General features: G+C 40.1%; 1 pseudogene; it reads left to right on the forward strand.

Annotated features, from left to right (window-relative positions):
- The window catches only part of LOC149459288 (isoaspartyl peptidase/L-asparaginase-like), a 91,017-nt pseudogene that overhangs the window by 10,399 nt on the left and 61,125 nt on the right, over positions 1 to 19,493 (forward strand).

Consider the following 19,493-nt stretch of genomic DNA (forward strand, 5'->3'; position numbering starts at 1 on the left):
TTTTCTATGCACAAAAATAATAAAAAGCTTGAGGGAGTTTTCTTGGCTACACCAAAATCTAAATCACTAAATATGCCCTAGAACAAAAAATAATAAATGCACATTTGTTTGCAGGTAAAAAAAATGTGCATTTATTATTGTTTCTTTCTTTTTGTTTCTGGAGCCTGCAGATCTCTGGTGCCCTTGAAAGTTTCCACATTTTGTCATGATACAAGTAAAAACATAAATGTATTTTATTGGGATTTTATGTGATAGAACAACACAAAGTGGCACATAATTGTGAAGTGGTGAAAGGGGGTTAATTTTAGGGGGGCAGGGTTAAATTTAGGGTGCGTAGGGGGTTAAGTTTAGGGGGGTGAAGAATCAAGGGGCTTAAGTTTAGGATATGGAGTGTTTGGAGGTGAAGGGTCAACGGGGTGCTAGACTAGGCTTAGACCCCCAGATTTTCGCTGCATCCCCCAGGTCTCTGCTGCCCTAATCACTGTTGCCAAACGTAAATGTCTCTTACATTCTCACAGTGCCCAGAAGCTCAACAAGTACAGCAACCCCATCCTTCGCACCAATAGGAGAGGAGAGAGGTTGGATCAGCTCTGCCTCCCTCTGCCCCTCTGCCCCTGTGTCTGCCCACACTCCAGTCTGAGCAGCCTGTGCTGTGTCTGTGAAGGGGATGCGTGGGCTGGAAATTTTAAACAGATCACCTGGAAGCTGTATTATGTATGTGATGCCTCTGAATGAGCCAGTGAGCCTCTGGAGAACATCAATGTGAGTGAACATCCTTCTGTATATCTCCCAAATCTCTCTCCCTCCCCGTCTTTCCTATTTTTCCCTCTAGCAGTAATTTTCATAAGTGCAGCCAAAAGAGTTTATTTTTGTGCCATTAAGTGGGTTCACACTGGTGCGCAGTTTGGCTGCACTGCAGGTGTATCTTCAGTTATCCTGCATAAATCCCCCTGGCTTTAGCCGCGGTCCCATAGACTTCTATTAGGTTGCAAATTTTTGCCATGTTTTCTGAAAGTGCACCAAAAGTCCTGCATGCTGCATGAGTGTGAACCCAAACCCTTCAACAAAATGGAATTTCTGCTCAAAATGTCTCACCATGTTACAAGTAGGATGTATAGGACATGTATAAATAATATTATGACGTCTGAACTTCTTTAACCACTTGCCCTCCTGAGCATTTGCCCTCCTTCCTGACCAGGCCAATTTTTGTGTTACGGCGCTGTTTTACTTTGACTGACAATTGCACAGTCATGCAACACTGTACCCAAATGAAATGTACTTCCTTTTTTTCCCACTAATTGAGCTTTCTTTCAGTGGTATTTGATCGCCTGTGCGTTTCTTATTTTTTGCGCTATAAAAAAAAGACCAACAATTTTGAGAAAAAAACAATATTTTTTACTTTTTGCTATTAAACATGTCCAGTAAAAAAAATAAAAAAAATAAAATGTAATCATGAATTTATGCCAAAATATATTCTGCTACATGTCTTTGCTGAAAAAAATCCCAATAGGCATAAATTAATTGGTTTACATGAAAGTTATTACGTTTACAAATGACGGTATAGATACTGGATTTTTTTTTCTACTAGTAATGGCAGCGATCAGCAACTTTTAGCGAGGCTGCAGGACTGCGGTGGGCATTCTGACACTGGGGGGAACTGACTTGGTGTCACTGACATCCCCAGTGACACCAATACAGTGATCAGTGCTAAAAAAAAAAGCACTGACACTATACTAATGGCACTGGGCAGGAAGGGGTTAACATGAGGGCGATCAAAGGGTTAATTGTGTGCTGGTGTTTTACTGGGGGGCGGCATGTTGGTGCTTCACTGTAAGCTTACTGCTCTGGGACACATCACAGGTCCCAGAAGACTGCGGGACCATTCACAAAGCGCAGCGTGGCTTGTGCTGTGCACAGTCATCCAGAGCAGTGTGCCCGAGCAGACAGGGAGGAGGACTGTTAGTAAATAAAGCAGTCCTCCTTCCCATCGGAGATGCTTGTTAATCACCGGGCACCAGCGGGTAAACACCCGGCGGGACCTGGTGATTGACAGCCGCACGCCCCCTACCCAGAAATGCAACATTACATATATATATGTGATTGTGTGCACTCTTGCCACCCTGTAGCAGTATATCTGCTATAGGGCGGCAGGGAAGTGGTTAATATAGTGTTTACAACATAGTGCAGCATAAGCTAAGAGGGTTTTTTATGCACTAATTTATATTTATGCAAAGATATAAATCATGTGGGCTTTTTAAAGCAGAACTCCACCCAAAAGGGTAAATTCTGCTTGTTTGCAGCCTTCCCCCCTTCTCTTTAAGAATCTGCACTTTTTGGGAGAGGGGAGTGGGTACCCAGTTTTGACAGGTACCCACTCCTACTTCACAAGGCGATCCGACCAGAAGTTCACCCTTCCTCTCCGTCTCCCGCAGCCCTCTTGGACATGTCACCTGTGATGTGTCCCTCTGGGACACATCACAGGTCCCAGAAGACTGTGGGAGCATTCACAAAGTGTAGCGTGGCTTGCGCATGCGCAGTGAGAAACCGGCTGTGAAGCTGCAAGGGCTGCATCCCCCAGAGCCCTCTGGGACACATTGCAGCTCCCAGAAGACTGCGGGATCATTCACAAAGCACAGCGTGGCATATGCATGCACAGTGAGAAACCAGCTGTGAGGCTGCAAGGCTTCACTGCTGATTTTCCTTAGTTAAGATTCTGGCACCTGGACCTGAAACCTATTGAAGAATCGGCTCAGGTGAGGACAGCGCTGGATCCCTGGACAGGTAAGCGTTCTTATATTAAAAGTCAACCGCTACAGTATTTGTAGCTGCTGACTTTTAATTCTTTGGGGGGAGACTGGAGAACTGCTTTAACATTCTATAACTTATAAATTTCATTTTAAATCATGTGTTATAATAACCTGTGGTAGCCATGAAGTCCCTGTCCAGTAACTATGTGTATAATATATCTCTAAATTCTTGGAGATTTTAGTACCTACAGATAATTTTGATTAACCTCTGTTAATCTGCTCATGCTTGTGCAGGCAAAAACTTGTCTAAAGTCACTCTAATGCATGTCGAGTGTCACACCATAAATTTCTTAGCTTTTTCACACAATCTGTGATACATCTTCCCATAATTTGCTTGGATAAAATACCATTGTAAGTATTTAGTTAAATATGCAGTATATAAAAGAGAACAAACAACACTGAAGTGCTTAGAGGCTTCCTGTGAGGTTATATTGTGTTCACAGATGACTGCTTCATCTAGAAATCTCATTGTTAATATTTTAAAAACTTATAGTGCAAAATAAAGTGCCTGGTCCTCATTGTGTATCCTATTATATCACTGCTTAGACAATGGCAGCAAAATCTTTCTAATTAAACTCAGTCTCATTAACATTCATGGAGCTGAGTGAAGTTGATCCAATTTTCAAAAGCTCTTCACGTACTCAGTGGAATTCACCACCTGACACTACTCACATTTCAGAGGAAGAAAGCACAGAAACCCTGTGTAGCTACATCTGGAACCAGTGAAGTATAATATGATAAGAGCAACAAACATGAAAGAAGATGAAGGTAAACAGGAAGAAAATTGAATCCGGGCTCTTCTGGCAGAAGTGTTCTTGTGGGAGTGATTTCTTGCTCTGCATGAAAACACCTAAACTTTGATTCTTAGAACACTGCAAGAAACAACTGACCATTTCTACTCACCCTTTCTTTTTTCTGCTATTTTATTCCATTTCATTATTCATTCATATGCTTTTTTGTGCTTTCAGGTATTCTTTCAGATTCTTCTGTTGTCCATGTCCTATTTTTTAGGCTGAACTGGGTAACAATCAAGATGTTGTCAGGGCTCTGCAGACCAACACACAGGACCAAATACCAATGGTCACTGAAATGCATATTAGTGTTTAGTAGACATGTGAATGCCAGAAATTTTTTGTTTAATTCCGGATGCATTTGTTTTTTGAAGAATTTTGTCGAGTTTTGTCATATTTGTCATGTTGAAGCAATTCGTTTTCAGAATTCCTTTGTATCTTCGGCATTCGTTTTGTATATTCGTTGGTCCAGGTAGAATTGAAAATTTTTTTATTTTTTTCCAAATATTTCTATATATTAGTTTTCATATTTCAGGTGGATTTGATATCCACATATCGAAACTATTTTGAGGGATTCAATATTTTCGGACGCAATGGAATAAATAATGCAAAATTTGGCAGCCCTGAAATTTTTCAAACCTAAAAATTGCATTAGACTGTGGAGCTGAACTGACTAACTGTGATAACTACAAATTCAATCTAAATCACAAATTAACTCGAATCCAAATTATCAAACAAATTTTAAAATGTAATTAATATCCCTATGGGTCCGAACTACTGTTGCATCATGTGACATCATCCTAATGAAATGAATGCATTTTTAAATTTTTGTTATAACCTTTTTTGGATTCCTTGACATCCGTTACTACGTCCATTCAGAGATTTGTAAACATCTGTATCTCGGAAAATCAAATTTTGGTTTGAAAATTGATTTGTTTAAATTTGTTTTGGAAAACGAAGATTTTAAAGTGATCATATTATGATGACCACCGTGGTTTGCACATGACCATATTTAGTTCTCAGATGGAATGAACCTTTTTGGTGCTGAAAATAACTAGTGTAGAATCTTGTAGACAATTTAATGTCACAAAGACACTAATCAATTGATAGATTTCTTTTTGAATGTATATGTGGTGCTTATTCAGATCTAGTTATTCAACTTGTATTTGAAAGCTAGCTCTTTAAAACACTTAAAAGTGATCTAGGCATTTGTCACAGGAGTGAAATTAATACAATACCCAGGAGATACAGGTGTTTTTGCATAATGTCAATTTACATGAGACATAGTTGTAAAACACCTTCTCTAATAGGCAGATACAGTTGCAAGAAAAAGTATGTGAACCCCTTGGGATTACGTGGAGTTTTGCATGAATTGGGCATAAAATGTGCTCTGAATGTCATCTAAGTCACAACAATAGAAGAACACAGTCTGCTGAACATAATACTACACAAACATTAGATGTTGCCATGGTTTAATTGCACATAACATGTAAACATTCACAGTGCAGGGAGGAAAAAGTATGTGAACCTTTGGACTTAATAACTGGTTGACCCTCCTTTGGCAGCAATAACCTCAACCAAACGTTTCCTGTAGTTGCAGATCAGACCTGCACAACGATCTGGAGTAATTTTGGACCACTCCTTTTCACAAAACTGTTTCAGTGTAGCAATATTCTTGTGATGTCTGGTGTGATTCGCTCTCTTAAGGTCATGCCACAGCATTTCAATCGGGTTGAGGTCAGGACTCTGACTGGGCCACTCCAGAAGGCGTATTCTGTGCTGTTGCAGCCATTGTTTTGTTGAATTACGTATGCTTTGGGTCATTGTCCTGTTGCATCACCCATCCTCTGCGGAGCTTCAGTTGGCGGACAGATGGTCGTACGTTTTCCTGCAAAATGTCTTGATAAACTCTGGAATTTATTTTCCCATCAATGACAACAATCCGTCCAGGCCCTGAGGCAGCAAAGCAGCCCCAAACGATGATGCTCCCTCTGCCATGTTTTACAGTGGGGATGAGGTTTTGATGTTGATGTGCTGTGCCTTTTTTTCTCCACACATAGTGTTGTGTGTTCTTCCCAAACAACTCAATCTTGGTTTCATCTGTCCACAGTATATTTTGCCAGTAGTGCTGTGGAACATCCAGGTGCTCTTTTGCAAACTTCAAACGTGCTGCAATATTCTTTTTGGACAGCAATGGCTTCCTCCGTGGTGTGCTCCCATGTACTCCATTCTTGTTTAATGTTTTCCTTATTGTAGATGTGTCAACAAAAATGTTAGCATGTGCCAGAGATTTCTGTAGGTCTTTAGCTGACACTCTGGGATTCTTCTTTACCTCATGCAGCATTCTGCACTGTGCTCTTGCAGTCATTTTTACAGGACGACCACGCCTAGGGAGAGTAGCAACAGTGCTAAACTTTCTCCATTTGTAGACAGTCTGTCTTACCGTGGACACATGAACATCAAGGCTTTTGGAGATACTTTTGTAACCCTTTCCAGCTTCATGCAAGTCAACAATTCTTGATCGTAGGTCTTCTGAGAGCTCTTTTCTGCAAGGCATGGCTCACATCAGACAGTGCTTCTTGAAACCAGTAAACCCAAAACAGGTGTGTGTTTTTTAAGGGCAGGACAGCTGTCAGCAACACATCCAATATCATCACACTGATTGGAGTCAAAGTTGGCTCACTCCTGGCTCCAATTAGCTCTGGGAGAAGTCATTAAGCTAGGGCCTCACATACTTTTTCCTCCCTGCACTGTGAATGTTTACATTTTATGTGCAATTAACCCATGGCAACATCTAATGTTTGTGTAGTATTATGTTCAGCAGACTGTGTTCTTCTATTGTTGTGATTTAGATGACGTTCAGAGCACATTTTATGCCCAATTCATGCAAAACTCCACGTAATCCCAAGGGGTTCAGATACTTTTTCTTGCAACTGTATTATGATTCCTTTACTAAAAGTTAAGTCTGCCCAAAAGTATCATTTCATTTACTGGTATGGTCTGGTATCTTGAGTCAATCTCTGGTTTCTTATGTCTCTTTAGGACCAAACAGCAAGGTCTTCGTGTCTTAGTTCTTGGCTCTGTTTCTCTGACTTTAGCATTTTTGGTATCTCTACCCCATAGGGGTTTCTTATGCCTTCTTTTTTGTTTTGCACATTTAGCAGAAATATTGGGAACCCTCATAGTGCCTGAAGCAGATCTCACCACTGGATTGTAAGAATAAAGTAAAGAAAAAAATTAGGTGGTTTACTCGGACAACAACTAAAACACGCTCAATGCCAGTTTTGGGTGGACTGACCTTTAATTATTTTAATATTCAGAATCCGCTCTGTAACGCATACTGATAATACTGGGTTAGTAAATGACTATGTAAAATAAATGTAAATAAACCTCTCATAACCAGAACACTTGAAACAATAATTTACTAGGGCATGCATTATGTGGGTGTAATAAACTGTGAACCTGAGACACAGTGCATCTCTTCCGCCTGCAGTAAGCAAATAATATCTCTAATTCTTACTGGCACAATGACAGCCAGTGCCCAGTGGCATCATACAAGATGGATATGAAGGATGAAAATCTCCAAAGGGTCTAACTACATTAGTTTGACAGTTCCTAATGTAATTAACAAATGCAATATTTCATAAAACTTATTTTTTGTCCTGTGTATTGAATTGTGAAAAGCATAATGTTGGCAAGTGAATTACGCTCTCAAAGCAGCAGTTAATGCATGCAAATTACTGAGAAGATAATATTTTTTAAGTATTCAACATTCAGACTACACTGATACATGCAGAAAACGCAAAGGTACTGTATACATTGTATAGCATTTGGGCGGCACAGTGGCTTAGTGGTTAGCACATCTGCATTGCAGTAAATGAGTCATGGGTTCGATTCCTGACCATAGTGCCTCCTGCATGGAGTTTGCATGTTCTCCCTGTGCTTGCGTGGGTTTCCTCCGGGTGCTCTGGTTTCCTCCCACACTCCAAAGATGTGCTGGTAGGTTAATTAGATCCTGTCTAAATTGTCCCTAGTATGTGTATGTATGAATGTGAGTTAGGGACCTTAGATTGTACACCCCTTGAGGGTTAGGGACTGATGTGAATGTTCAATATATATGTGTAAAGTGCTGCGTAAATTGACAGCGCTATATAAGTACCTGAAATAAATAAATAGCATTTGATTTTATATGCTTAGTGGCCCCCACTCAGGCTAACAAGTTCAGATGAATTGGATGCTGCTGACTAGTGATGATGCAGGCTGGGGAAAGGTTTGTCCAGACCCAAAGCACACTGTAGAAATAGGAAGAGATAGCCCAGCAACCGCACAGCTGGTCCGGCCAGAGTGGTTAGCAGGTAAAAACAGCCTCAGATCAATTCATCCAAGCCATGCACCCAACAGGGGGTGATGAATCGAGTTGAGGCTGCTTTTACCTGCTAACCACTCAGGCTAGGTGAGGTGTGCAGTGGCCAGGCTAGCTCTTCCTATTTCTACAGCATTTTATTTTTATAGACATATTTAATAATAATATAGCCTATGGAACTCCCTACCCCAATCTGTCTGGCTATCTCCTAATCTATCCATCTTTAGACGATCCCTGAAAACCTTTCTCTTTAAAGAAGCCTATCCTGCTTCTAACTAGCAAACTGCCTTTTATTCCTTCATCAGCTCATCCCCCACAGCTATTACCTTTTGTATCACTCAACCCTTCCTCTTAGATTGTGAGCTCTGGTGAGCAGGGCCCTCTGTTTCCTCTTGTACCAAATTGTATTGTAACTGTAATGTCTATCTTCATTTTGTAAAGAGCTGTGCAAACTGTTGGCACTATATATATCCTGTATACTAATAATAATAGAACACAGAGTACCTCCTGTATGCTTGCTAGGTTACTTGTGTATTGCATGTGTGCAACAACCCAATTTATAAAACATTTTGCCCTCCAAGTACAGCTTTTAACAGCTAGTAGCAATATTCATTCTTGACTGCAGAACACCTCAAGTACTTGTATGGAATTATTTGTAACAATTGTATGTTTTACCAAGGGCCCATTCATACCTTGTGTTACATTAACATGAGAGCTGCATTTAAACACCTGTTTCCCTTCCATGGATGCACATATTGGGATGTTTAGGCTACTGTAATGCAGTCCTCATACATGGTGCAGGGTTTACCCATCTACTAGACTTAGAACCACCAGGGAAATCAAGGCCTTGAGGATATAAAGTGTACAAGTTTTGCTCCTGACCAGGTCTTAGAGCAAAACATTTCTGGAACCTGTGTATGTACATATAGCTGGTAGAGTGGAGTTGGGCCACAACAATCGACCCTGCAAGCAGGGGCGAGATGACCATTCGGGCTCTCGGGCACTGCCCGAGGGCCCAGAGTCAGTAGCGGGCCCCATCAGATGCCCCTAGTACCTTTCATAGGCTCTTTTGGGTGTGGTTTGAGTGTGGGCGAGGACATAGGGGCCCCATGATCCCCTATTGCCCGGGGGCCCCATGAGTTCTTAGTCCACCCCTGCCTGCAAGGTTGCATTTTATGCATCTGGGCAGGGAACTGGGTTAAAAACCTGGCCTCTGGGTCACCTGTTCCTCACGTTCTTGTCTATATTCCCATTGCACACTTTTTTGGACACAAGGCTCATCAATAGCGGCTGCTGCAGCAACTACCAGCTGGATACTGGAAACATCACAGATAAATGTCCACATTCACCAGCACACCAAAGATCTCTAAGTGTGGTCCAAAAAGGATATTATTGCAGGATGATCACATCACAAAAGAGTAAGTGCAACGTTTCGGAGCTGCACAGTATCCTTTCATGAGGCTCTGAAGAGTTGCACTTACTCTTTTGTGATGTGGTCATCCTGCAATAATAGCCTTTTTTGGACCATACTTGGAGATCCTTGGTGTGCTAGCGAATATGGACATTTATCTGTTCCTCATGTTGACACAACATACTATAATGGATGATAAATGTGCATTGCTGTTCATTTTGAATGGCACCCAGGGCAAGGGGTGTGTAGGAGGGGTGGCTGCCCTGGGCACTGTGAGATGGGGGAAGACCACATGGAGATTGCAGGGAGGGGATTTGTGCTAGGAGGGGATTTTTTTTTTGTGGGGGGATTGTGCTAGTAGGGATAATTAGGAGGTATTTGTGATAGGAGGGGAATTTATTTTGGAGGGGGAATTGTGCAAGGAGGAGCGTGGAATTTGTGATTGGGGGAGTGGAATGTGTGCTAGGAGGGGTGGTTTGGAGTGGGAGGGAGAGGATTTGTGCCAGAAGGGGAAATTTGAAGTGCAGAGGATTTGTGTTAGGAGGACAAATTGATTTTTTTTTGAGGGGCTGTGATGGGGGCATATGGGGAGAGAGAGGATTTGAGCTGAGGGGGATGGGGGGGCACAGATTTGTGCTGTGAGGGGGTGTTTCAGCAGGGGGGCAGATTTGTACTGAGAGGAGAGGGGATTTATGCTTAGCATGCAGATTAGTGCTCGATTTGTTTTGGGGGGAAGGGATTTTTGCTGACACATAATGCTCAAACATCTTTGGGGGACGCAATTTGGCATGTTTGCCCTGGGCACTAAATTACCTTGTCCTGTCACTGATGGCACCCCAATGCACATAAGTATTTGGGAGTATCTTACCCCCCTGTATGGAAGTATGGAAGATACCCCCAGCTACCTTAACAAGATGGTAAAACTTTACAAGCTATACAACAGAGGATCACAATCTCTGCTGACACAATCTGGTATTGTGTTCACTAATCAGACTGCTTGTTGCATCAGGTAATAAAAGAAAAAAACATTCATTTTTACTTGCCGAATTTACAGAGCAGTGTGCTTTGTCACTAGCAAATATTCAGTGGTGTATTTAGTGCAGTGTGTTCTAATGTTTCAACCATGAACAAGCCTCAACTACATTATTAAATATTGTTGATAGATGAAATAAAAACAGACTTCTAGTTAAAGCTGGTAAATGATGGTCCCTATGATTAGGCCTTGATCTACAGTGATATTAGGAGCCTGGCAGCGTGCATTACACTCAGTACAATAAAGCTGATTGCATACTAGACCCGAACTAATGATCATCCGTTTTTTTTGAATACTAGTCTCCATATCGAAAATAGAGGTTATTAAAGTTACGAAAATTCTCGTACAACAGAATACAAATTTGGAAGTGATGTCATGTATTGTATTGTATTTTCGGCCAAAAACTGTACTGATTAAACAAAAATTGTACGATATGGTATTGGACAAGAAATATTTTCCTGCTTGTCCCTTTGAATAATTTCAGATGAAAGCTGTGTTGTAAGGATCAGATTATCATAGGATCTCTTTGAAAGATACAATTTTCTGATCCTGTGTACTAGGCTTAACACTTTAGAGTTTTTCAGCTTGTTTTCCTTTGTCTAACTTTCTAATTATCCCTGCTCACACTTGTAAGCTCAACACCTTACACTCTATTAGCATATTCAGGCATTTTTTGCCCCATAGACCTCAATGGAAGTGTCTGGGGATATCCTGTGTAAATGCACAATATGTGTGTTTGTGCACACATTTTTGTGTTTTGCTCCTTTATAACTGATAGATAGATACATTTATTGTCATTGTGAATAAATTCCACAACGAAATTACAAACAATAATAATAAAAACATTTCACAAAAATACTGCAAACTTCCTTTAACGTTGCAGGAAAATGTAAAATTTATTTCCTAATCTAAAATGAAATTCCCTTTTACTGCGTTTATTGTTCGTGGAAAGAAGCTCTCTTTATATTGATTTGTTCTGGCTTCAGTGTTCCTATATTATCTACCAGAGGGCAACAACTCAAATAAGTGATAACTAGGATGCGATAAGTCACTCCTTATTTTCTCTTCTATTCCAAGACAACGGGAATCATAAATTTCTGCCAAGGATGGAAAACTACAACCCACTATTTTCTGCGCAGTAGAAATTATTTTCTGCAGAGCGTTCCTGTCCACTACAGTGCAGTTTGGTGCCATACCAAGATACAGTACACCAATATGCCCTCTATTGAAGAGCGATAAAAAGTCTCCAGTACCTTTTACCCTAGACCATTCTTCCTGAGCAGTCTAACAAAATATAATTGTTGCTAAAAAAATTTTTATGAATGCTTGTACGACTGACCATACAAGATTCTCGGAAATATACTGTACATTGAGGATGGGCCATTAGAAACAATGGCCATTGAAGCTTAGAGGTGGTAAGATGGAGCGTTATGCTCCTGGACGGGGTAAGGTGAAGCGCTATGCTCCAGATTGACTTATATTACCAAAACATAGCCGTATTATTACCATAGTATAGCCAACTAACCTTTTTGTAATGCAGGCTGAGTTTATTTTTTCTATTAGTAGGTCTATTATTGTTTCATCTATTAGAGCACTAAATTCACAGGTATAAAATGTAACGTGGATTTACCATTATGCACTCTATGTTGGCAGAATTTTTTCATTTGGCAACCATGTAGGCACATTTAAGGCAGTGAAAGTGATATCATAAGTGTCATTTGCTGCTAGTAGAGTAAATATACTGTTCTTTTGTCCTCAAGCAGTGAATTAGTAAAGCAGGATTTCTAGCAATAGGTGCAGTGGGGATCGAAAGTTTGGGCACCCCAGCTAAAAATTTGTATTAATGTGCATAAAGAAGCCAAGGAAAGATGGAAAAATCTCCTAAAGGCATCAAATTACAGATTAGACATTCTTATAATATGTCAACAAAAGTTAGATTTTATTTCCATCATTTACACTTTCAAAATAACAGAAAACAAAAAAATGGCGTCTGCAAAAGTTTGGGCACCCTGCAGAGTTAATATCTTGTACTGCCCCCTTTGGCAAGTATCACAGCTTGTAAACGCTTTTTGTAGCCAGCCAAGAGTCTTTCAATTCTTGTTTGAGGTATCTTTGCCCATTCTTCCTTACAAAAGTCTTCCAGTTCTTTGAGATTTCTGGGCTGTCTGTCATGCACTGCTCTTTTAAGGTCTATCCATAGATTTTCAATTATGTTGAGGTCAGGAGATTGTGAAGGCCATGGCAAAACCTTCAGTTTATGCCTCTTGATGTAATCCCCCGTGGATTTCGAGGTGTGTTTAGGATCATTATCCATTTGTAGAAGCCATCCTCTCTTTAACTTCAGCTTTTTCACAGATGGCATCAAGTTACCATCCAAAATTTGCTGAAATTTTATTGAATCCATTTTTCCTTCTACTCGTGAGATGTTCCCTGTGCCACTGGCTGCAACACAACCCCAAAGCATGATTGATCCAACCCCATGCTTAACAGTTGGACAGAGGTTCTTTTCATTAAATTCTGTGCCCCTTCTTCTCCAAACGTACCTTTGCTCATTCCGGCCAAAAAGTTCAATTTTAACCTCATCGGTCCACAGAACGTGTTTCCAAAATGCATCAGGCTTGTCTATATGTTCATTTGCAAAGTTCAAATGATGATTTTTGTGGTGAGGACGTAGAAGAGGTTTTCTTCTCATGACTCTTCCATGAAGACCATATTTGTACAAGTATCTCTTTATAGGGGAATAGTGTACCACAACTCCAGTGTCAGATCTTTCTGGAGGTATCGTGCAGTCAAACGTGGGTTTTGAATTGTTTTTCTCACAATCCTGCGAGCTGTTCTGTCTGATATTTTTCTCGGTCTTCCAGATCTTGCTTTAACTTCCACTGTTCCTGGTGACTGCCATTTCTTAATTACATTCCGAACAGAGGATATTGACATCTGAAAACGCTTTGCTATCTTCTTATAGCCTTCTCCAGCTTTGTGAGCGTCAACTATTTTCAGTTTCAGTTTTCTAGACAACTGCTTAGAAGAACCCATGGTGCTGATTGTTGGGGCAAGGTCAGATGAGTCTGGGCATTTAAAACCATTGAGATTGACATCACCTGGTCTTCCCAGACGATGATTGAGAACAACCCATGACACTGGCAGGTCTCAGCTTTGCAAAGGGGGCAGTGCATGCTATAAATTCTGCAGGGTGCCCAAACTTTTGCAGATGCCATTTTTTTGTTTTCTGTTACTTTGAAAGTGTAAATGATGTAAATAAAATCTAACTTTTGTTGACATATTATAAGAATGTCTAATCTGTAATTTGATGCCTTTTGGAGATTTTTCCATCTTTCCTTGGCTTCTTTATGCACATTAATACAAATTTTTAGCTGGGGTGCCCAAACTTTCGATCCCCACTGTAAGTCCTGATTAGCAGCAAGTATATAATTCTCAAAATACAAAATCAGTAAAAGGCAATGCAGGCTCACCAGTGTGTAGAAGAAAAGATGCAGGCTACTGTAGAGAGAGCGTCCTTATTGTCAATCGTGTTGTGTCCTGTAGTCTGTGAGGCAGAGTAGTTACAGACTGCTTTATGAACAAGTTCAAGCACCCATAAAGCACTTGCAGGAACAAGAACTGAAACTAACTTTTACAGAGTATAAAATATTATACATACGTAGAACTGTAAATGGTAACATTTACAGGTCAGAGTCATGAACACCACATCAACCTTCCCAACGATCTACCTTGAACTACAAAACACCTTCCACCTCCCCTTTGTAATGATGATGATGTGAGGGAGAGGTGTTTTTAGTCCAAATTATAAAAGCAGCCTGGGGTAACAGCACTGTTCCTTGATAGATATCTACAGGGTGTCCCTAAAGTCTGGTCACATAGGAAATATTACTAACAATATGTTTTTTTCTCAATATGCATTTTGCCTATGTGTCCAGACTTTAGGGACACCCTGTATATGTAATTTTCTTCTTTTAGATGTGCCTTAATAACTCCCACTGCGATATACTACTTGAAGACTAAGCATATTCTGGCACTTTTTGTATACATGTTTAGATCAGTATTTTTTGCTAGAAAATTACTTATAACCCGTAAACTTTATATATATATATATATATTTTTTAGCAGAGACCCTAGAGAATGAGATGACGATTGTTGCAAATTTTTATGTCACATGGTATTTGCACAGTGTTTTTTTAAACTCTATTTAAAAAAAATACACTTTAATGAATTAAAAAAAAACACAATATACATCACAATTGTTCTGCAAAATATGAAAGATGATGTTACGGCAAGTGAGTAGATATATGTCGCACTTAAAAATTGTGCACACTCGTGGAATGGGGACAAACTACAGTACTCAAAAATCTCTACAGGTGATGCTTTAAAGTTTTTACAGGTTACCTGTTTAGAGTTACAGAAGAGGTCTGGCACTAGAATTATTGCTCTCACTTCAATGTTTGCGGCAATACCTCACATGTGTGCTGCGAACACTGTTTAGATATGCGTGCGCGACTTATGTATATTAACTTCTGTGCGTTAGCACGGAGGGATGGGGGCACTTTAAAAAATGTTTTTCTTTTTCTCTTGTTACACTTTTTTTTATTTATTTAATTTTTTTTTTACACTTTTTTATTGTAAACCTTTATATATTTTTTCACTTTTATTACAAAGAATGCCAATATTCCTTGTATTAGAAATAAGGATGACAGGTCCTCTTTAAGGAGAGATCTGGGGTCAAAAAGACCCCAAATCTCTCCTTTACCTTTAAAAGCAAATGAAAAAAAAAAATTTTTAGATCTTTTGCTGTAAAAAAAATAGTTTACATCCTCCCCCGGACCGGAAGTGACTTCGTGACATTGCTCCAGTCCTCCAAGGCGATAGAGGCAATCAGAGATGATAGAGTCTCTCTTCACCTCTGTGACCAGCCGGCCATACCGTTGGATCGATTCTCAGGCACGCCGGTTGAAACGGTAAGCCCGAGAAACATATGCGAGTGGCTGAAGGGGGTACTTCCCCTCTCGCCACTACTGAAAGCAATCCATAATGAGCCGCTCAGACTGCTTTCATGGCTAAAAAGAAAAGATACTGGGGTTATGGCTTATATCTTCAATTACCCCCTTATAGATAGCTAAAAATATTAATGGTGTCAGCGGGAACTTATCTGAGAGGCGGATATTGCTCGTTGTTCCCCTAGAAACCTCTGGAGGAACCCTGGTTGAGAAACCCTGCTTTACAGGTTAAAGTGGAACTGCACTCTCTCAATCAACATTGACTATTTTTAATCTAGATACAAAAGCATATCATATTTATTTGTTTTAAAGGATAAAAATAGGTGGAAAAATTTGCAGGTAAAATAATGTGCATTTATTATTTAATGTTGCAGGAGCCTGTAAAGAATTGCACCAGCGATGCAGGTCTCCTGCAGACTTGTCAGCATATTTGCATGCCTGTACAGGATGTTCAGGCAGACAGCTATACTGGCAGGAAGAATCAATGAACTACCACGATGCTCCACAGCAACATGGTAGTTTTTTTGAGAACTACAAACCGACAGCCGCTGTCGGGACTTGTAGTTTCTCATTCACAAAACTCAGTAAATGAGTGGCTATGCCTGCCCGGCTATGTTTTTTTTTAATTTGACGGCTAGCAAGGGGGAAGAAGATCCCCCACTAGTTGTCAAAGCAGGGGAGTTGGGGGAACAGGTGCCAGTCTGATCATAACATGTTACATGTTACACCCTGAATATAAGTGAAATGATCTTTTAAGCTATTTTTTTAAGTATCGTCAGTTACTTCCTGGTTTCTTGTCTAGACAGAAGATGTCATACATCCCAGGAGTCATCAGGAGGAGAGGAGAGGTTTTCTCAGCAAAGCACACCCTCCTGCCTGTATGCCTGAACTAAGGGCAGATGGATTCCAGAAAGTCAATACTACATTAATCATCTGCTTTTACTCAAGATAGCCAATGCCAGAAATGCTAGGGGAGTATTTTTCATTGTGATTTCTCATCAAAATAAAGCACGGAGACATGGATGGATGGGTGAGATTGCTTTGAATATTAGGAATGAGTTAATAGCATGTATGGTTTGTGATGCTCAGATGCAGTGTAGTTCTGCTTTATTGCCATAATGTGCTAGTGTGCACAATATGACAGACTTACCTGTAAAAAGAAGCACTCCAGGGGCGCACTGTCACAGCTGAAAGGGATTCCATCTTCCTCCTGGGTTCATGGACTCTGGCCATTTGAATGGCTGAGCCATGATGATTTCATATGTTGGAGTCACAGTAGTGGCACAGCACCCTCAATGGATGGCACACCCAAGTGCACATGCGCCCTGACGTCACCGGCTGCTACATATCTGAATAGCTTCTAAATTTCGGAAATATTCACTGTACCTACAGGTAAGCCTTATTAGTGGATTACTTGTAGGTACAAGTTATAAAGAGGAGTTTACTACCGCTTTAACAATTACCTAACTTTCACCAGCAGCCAACAGGTAAATACGTAATTCTTTCTCATTGCTTTTGTTTTACTGCCAACTATTCCAGTTTTTTTTCCGTGACTGTGAACTCATTCTATAATCCACCAGTCTGCAGTTATGTTTTGCTTATTAGGATACCTCCAGGGATTCCTCATTGTCAGCTTCTGGATTAATGTTATAATGCTGTATCTCCTTCAGAGCAGTACTTGAAAATAACTATTATTGCAGGAAATTTGCACAGCACTTTACATACTGTACATTTACATAAGTCCCTGCTTTCAAGCAGCTCACAATCTAAGGTCCCTATCTCACATGCAACTATACATGGGGCCAATTAGACAGGAACCAAAGAACTTGCCAGCAGGTGTTTGGAGTGCAAGAGGAGATCGAAGTACCAAGAGAAAGCCCTTGCAAGCACAGGGACAACATGCAAACTCCATGTAGATAGCGTCCTGGATAGGATTCAAACTGAGGACCCCAGTGCTGCAAATCAACAGTGTTAAACACAACATACCACAGAGCAGTAGTGCCCTGCAGCAATATTATTTCTAGTAAACTGTTTTATGCTAAAGAACATAGTAAGAAATTACCAGGTGACTTGACAGGCTAGTTTCTTTCATGTGACTTTATTGGCATGGCAGACAAAAGCAGCATCTGTGCTTGTTAAACTGAATGCAAGCAAGCCATAGATCACCATTTTCAAAATTCAAATTATCTTCTATCCTAGTTGGAGGGAATTGATATCACTCATTAATGTATGCTGTGATACCAGTAAAACATTTTATGTTGGAACATTCTAAAATAAGACAATTATTCCTATGTATCCGCATGACAACTTCATTTTATAGAAATTAAATATAAAACTTTAGTGGACTGTTTATGCAGATTACATAATTTTATTACAAAATGATGGTGGATATTTTTTTCTGAAATAGCTCTATATGCATATTAAATCAGTCTGTAACATACCTGATAATTCATCCAAATGAGGACCCTAAAATGAACTGGATCTGGGTGATGGTAGGTGTTCAGAAGAATTATATATGTCAGGTCAGTGTGTACTCATAGTGTGTATTGAACATCCAAACATAATTCTTTTAGAATTGCTAAGCTGATGTTGTCTATTACCACAGTAAAACAAATCCTAAAATCTTATTAAGTGTTCCATAGATAATTATCTTATGGTTTTGTGCCTTGTATGATTGCATATTACACCAAATAAGAGTCTATCATTAAAGCAGGATTATCAAGCATGCAGTCCCCAGGGATAAATCTAAGCGCACAAATATTTTATTTAACAGAAAAGTAAAACCTTACTTGCTTATGTGTATGTGGCCTTTAATGTCCCTTAGGGGTTTATACATAATCTATGGGATTTTGTCCACCTGCTGATTTCCAGGCATGATGATTTCTCAATGAAGTGGAGGGAAGGGATTTGCACCTGATTAAACTTTGTGCATTGCCCCCTCCCAAATTATTCTCAGCAGGGCTGTATGCAGGATTAATCACCTGAGACAGCCAACATATGAAGCAAGAAGGCTGCATCTTCCTAATGTTGTGTACAATATGCTGGGCACAAGTAATAGAAGAGCCCTATTTTTAGATTTTCTGCAATATAAGTAAAATAAAGAGATCCTAAAACATTAATATTGGTTGGTTTTTATTTATTTTTTGTGAAGATTTCCTACTAACTCTGAATGGTCCATTCACTTGGATCTAAGAAGAACTTGACCAGTGTGAGAGAGATTGGAAAATCAAACTGAGATATAATTATGATCAGATACATCTGTGTGTACCAGAAGATGGGAAGAAAGTCAACCCACTGATAAAGATAGTTATTGATATAACTACCTAATTATGCCTTTAAGTAATTATGTCATCAACATGTATGTAATTATTTTCATGACATCATAATGACTTACAGGGGTTGGAAACTCAGCTCCTGTTAATCAATGGAATGGTTAATCCCCATTGGCTTTTCTTATTTAATGCCTTCTGGCCAGGTGCCAGAGAGTGAGGAGACCAGGTGCCCACAAGAGTAAATTGACTGGTTTAACCACTTGCGGACCACCCAACGCAGATATACTGCTGCAGGGCAGCTGCTCTCTGTTGGAATACGTATCTGATAAGTGATCTGGCTCGCCAGGGTAGGGCCACTCTGGCTGTACTGTGATTCGTTACAGCACAAGCCAAACACCAGGTCCCGGGCAATGATTTATGTTTGGGACCCGCTGATTGGCAGAGCAGATAACAAGACAGAGCTCTGTGATTGTGAACAACACAGAGCTCTGTCCTGACAGTAGCGATGTGCCATTGTCTGCAAAGTAGGGTATAGAAACCTGCATATCCCTTAGTAAAATTAGCACACAGTGAACACTTATTATTATTTTTACAGATACTTATATAGCACCGTACATTTACACAGCACTTTACATATATATTGTGCATTCACATCAGTCCCTAACCCTCAAAGGGAATACAATCTAAGGTCCCTAGACCTAACTTACATTCATACACATACTAGGACCAATTTGGACAGGATCCAATTAACCTACCGGCATCTCTTTGGAGTGTGGGAGGAAACCACTGTACCTGGAGGAAACC

The sequence above is a fragment of the Staurois parvus genome, unplaced genomic scaffold, assembly GCF_062004578.1.
Source record: "Staurois parvus isolate SC_StPar_1 unplaced genomic scaffold, SC_StPar_1.0 ptg000264l, whole genome shotgun sequence".
In the NCBI taxonomy this organism is placed as follows: Eukaryota; Metazoa; Chordata; class Amphibia; order Anura; family Ranidae; genus Staurois; species Staurois parvus.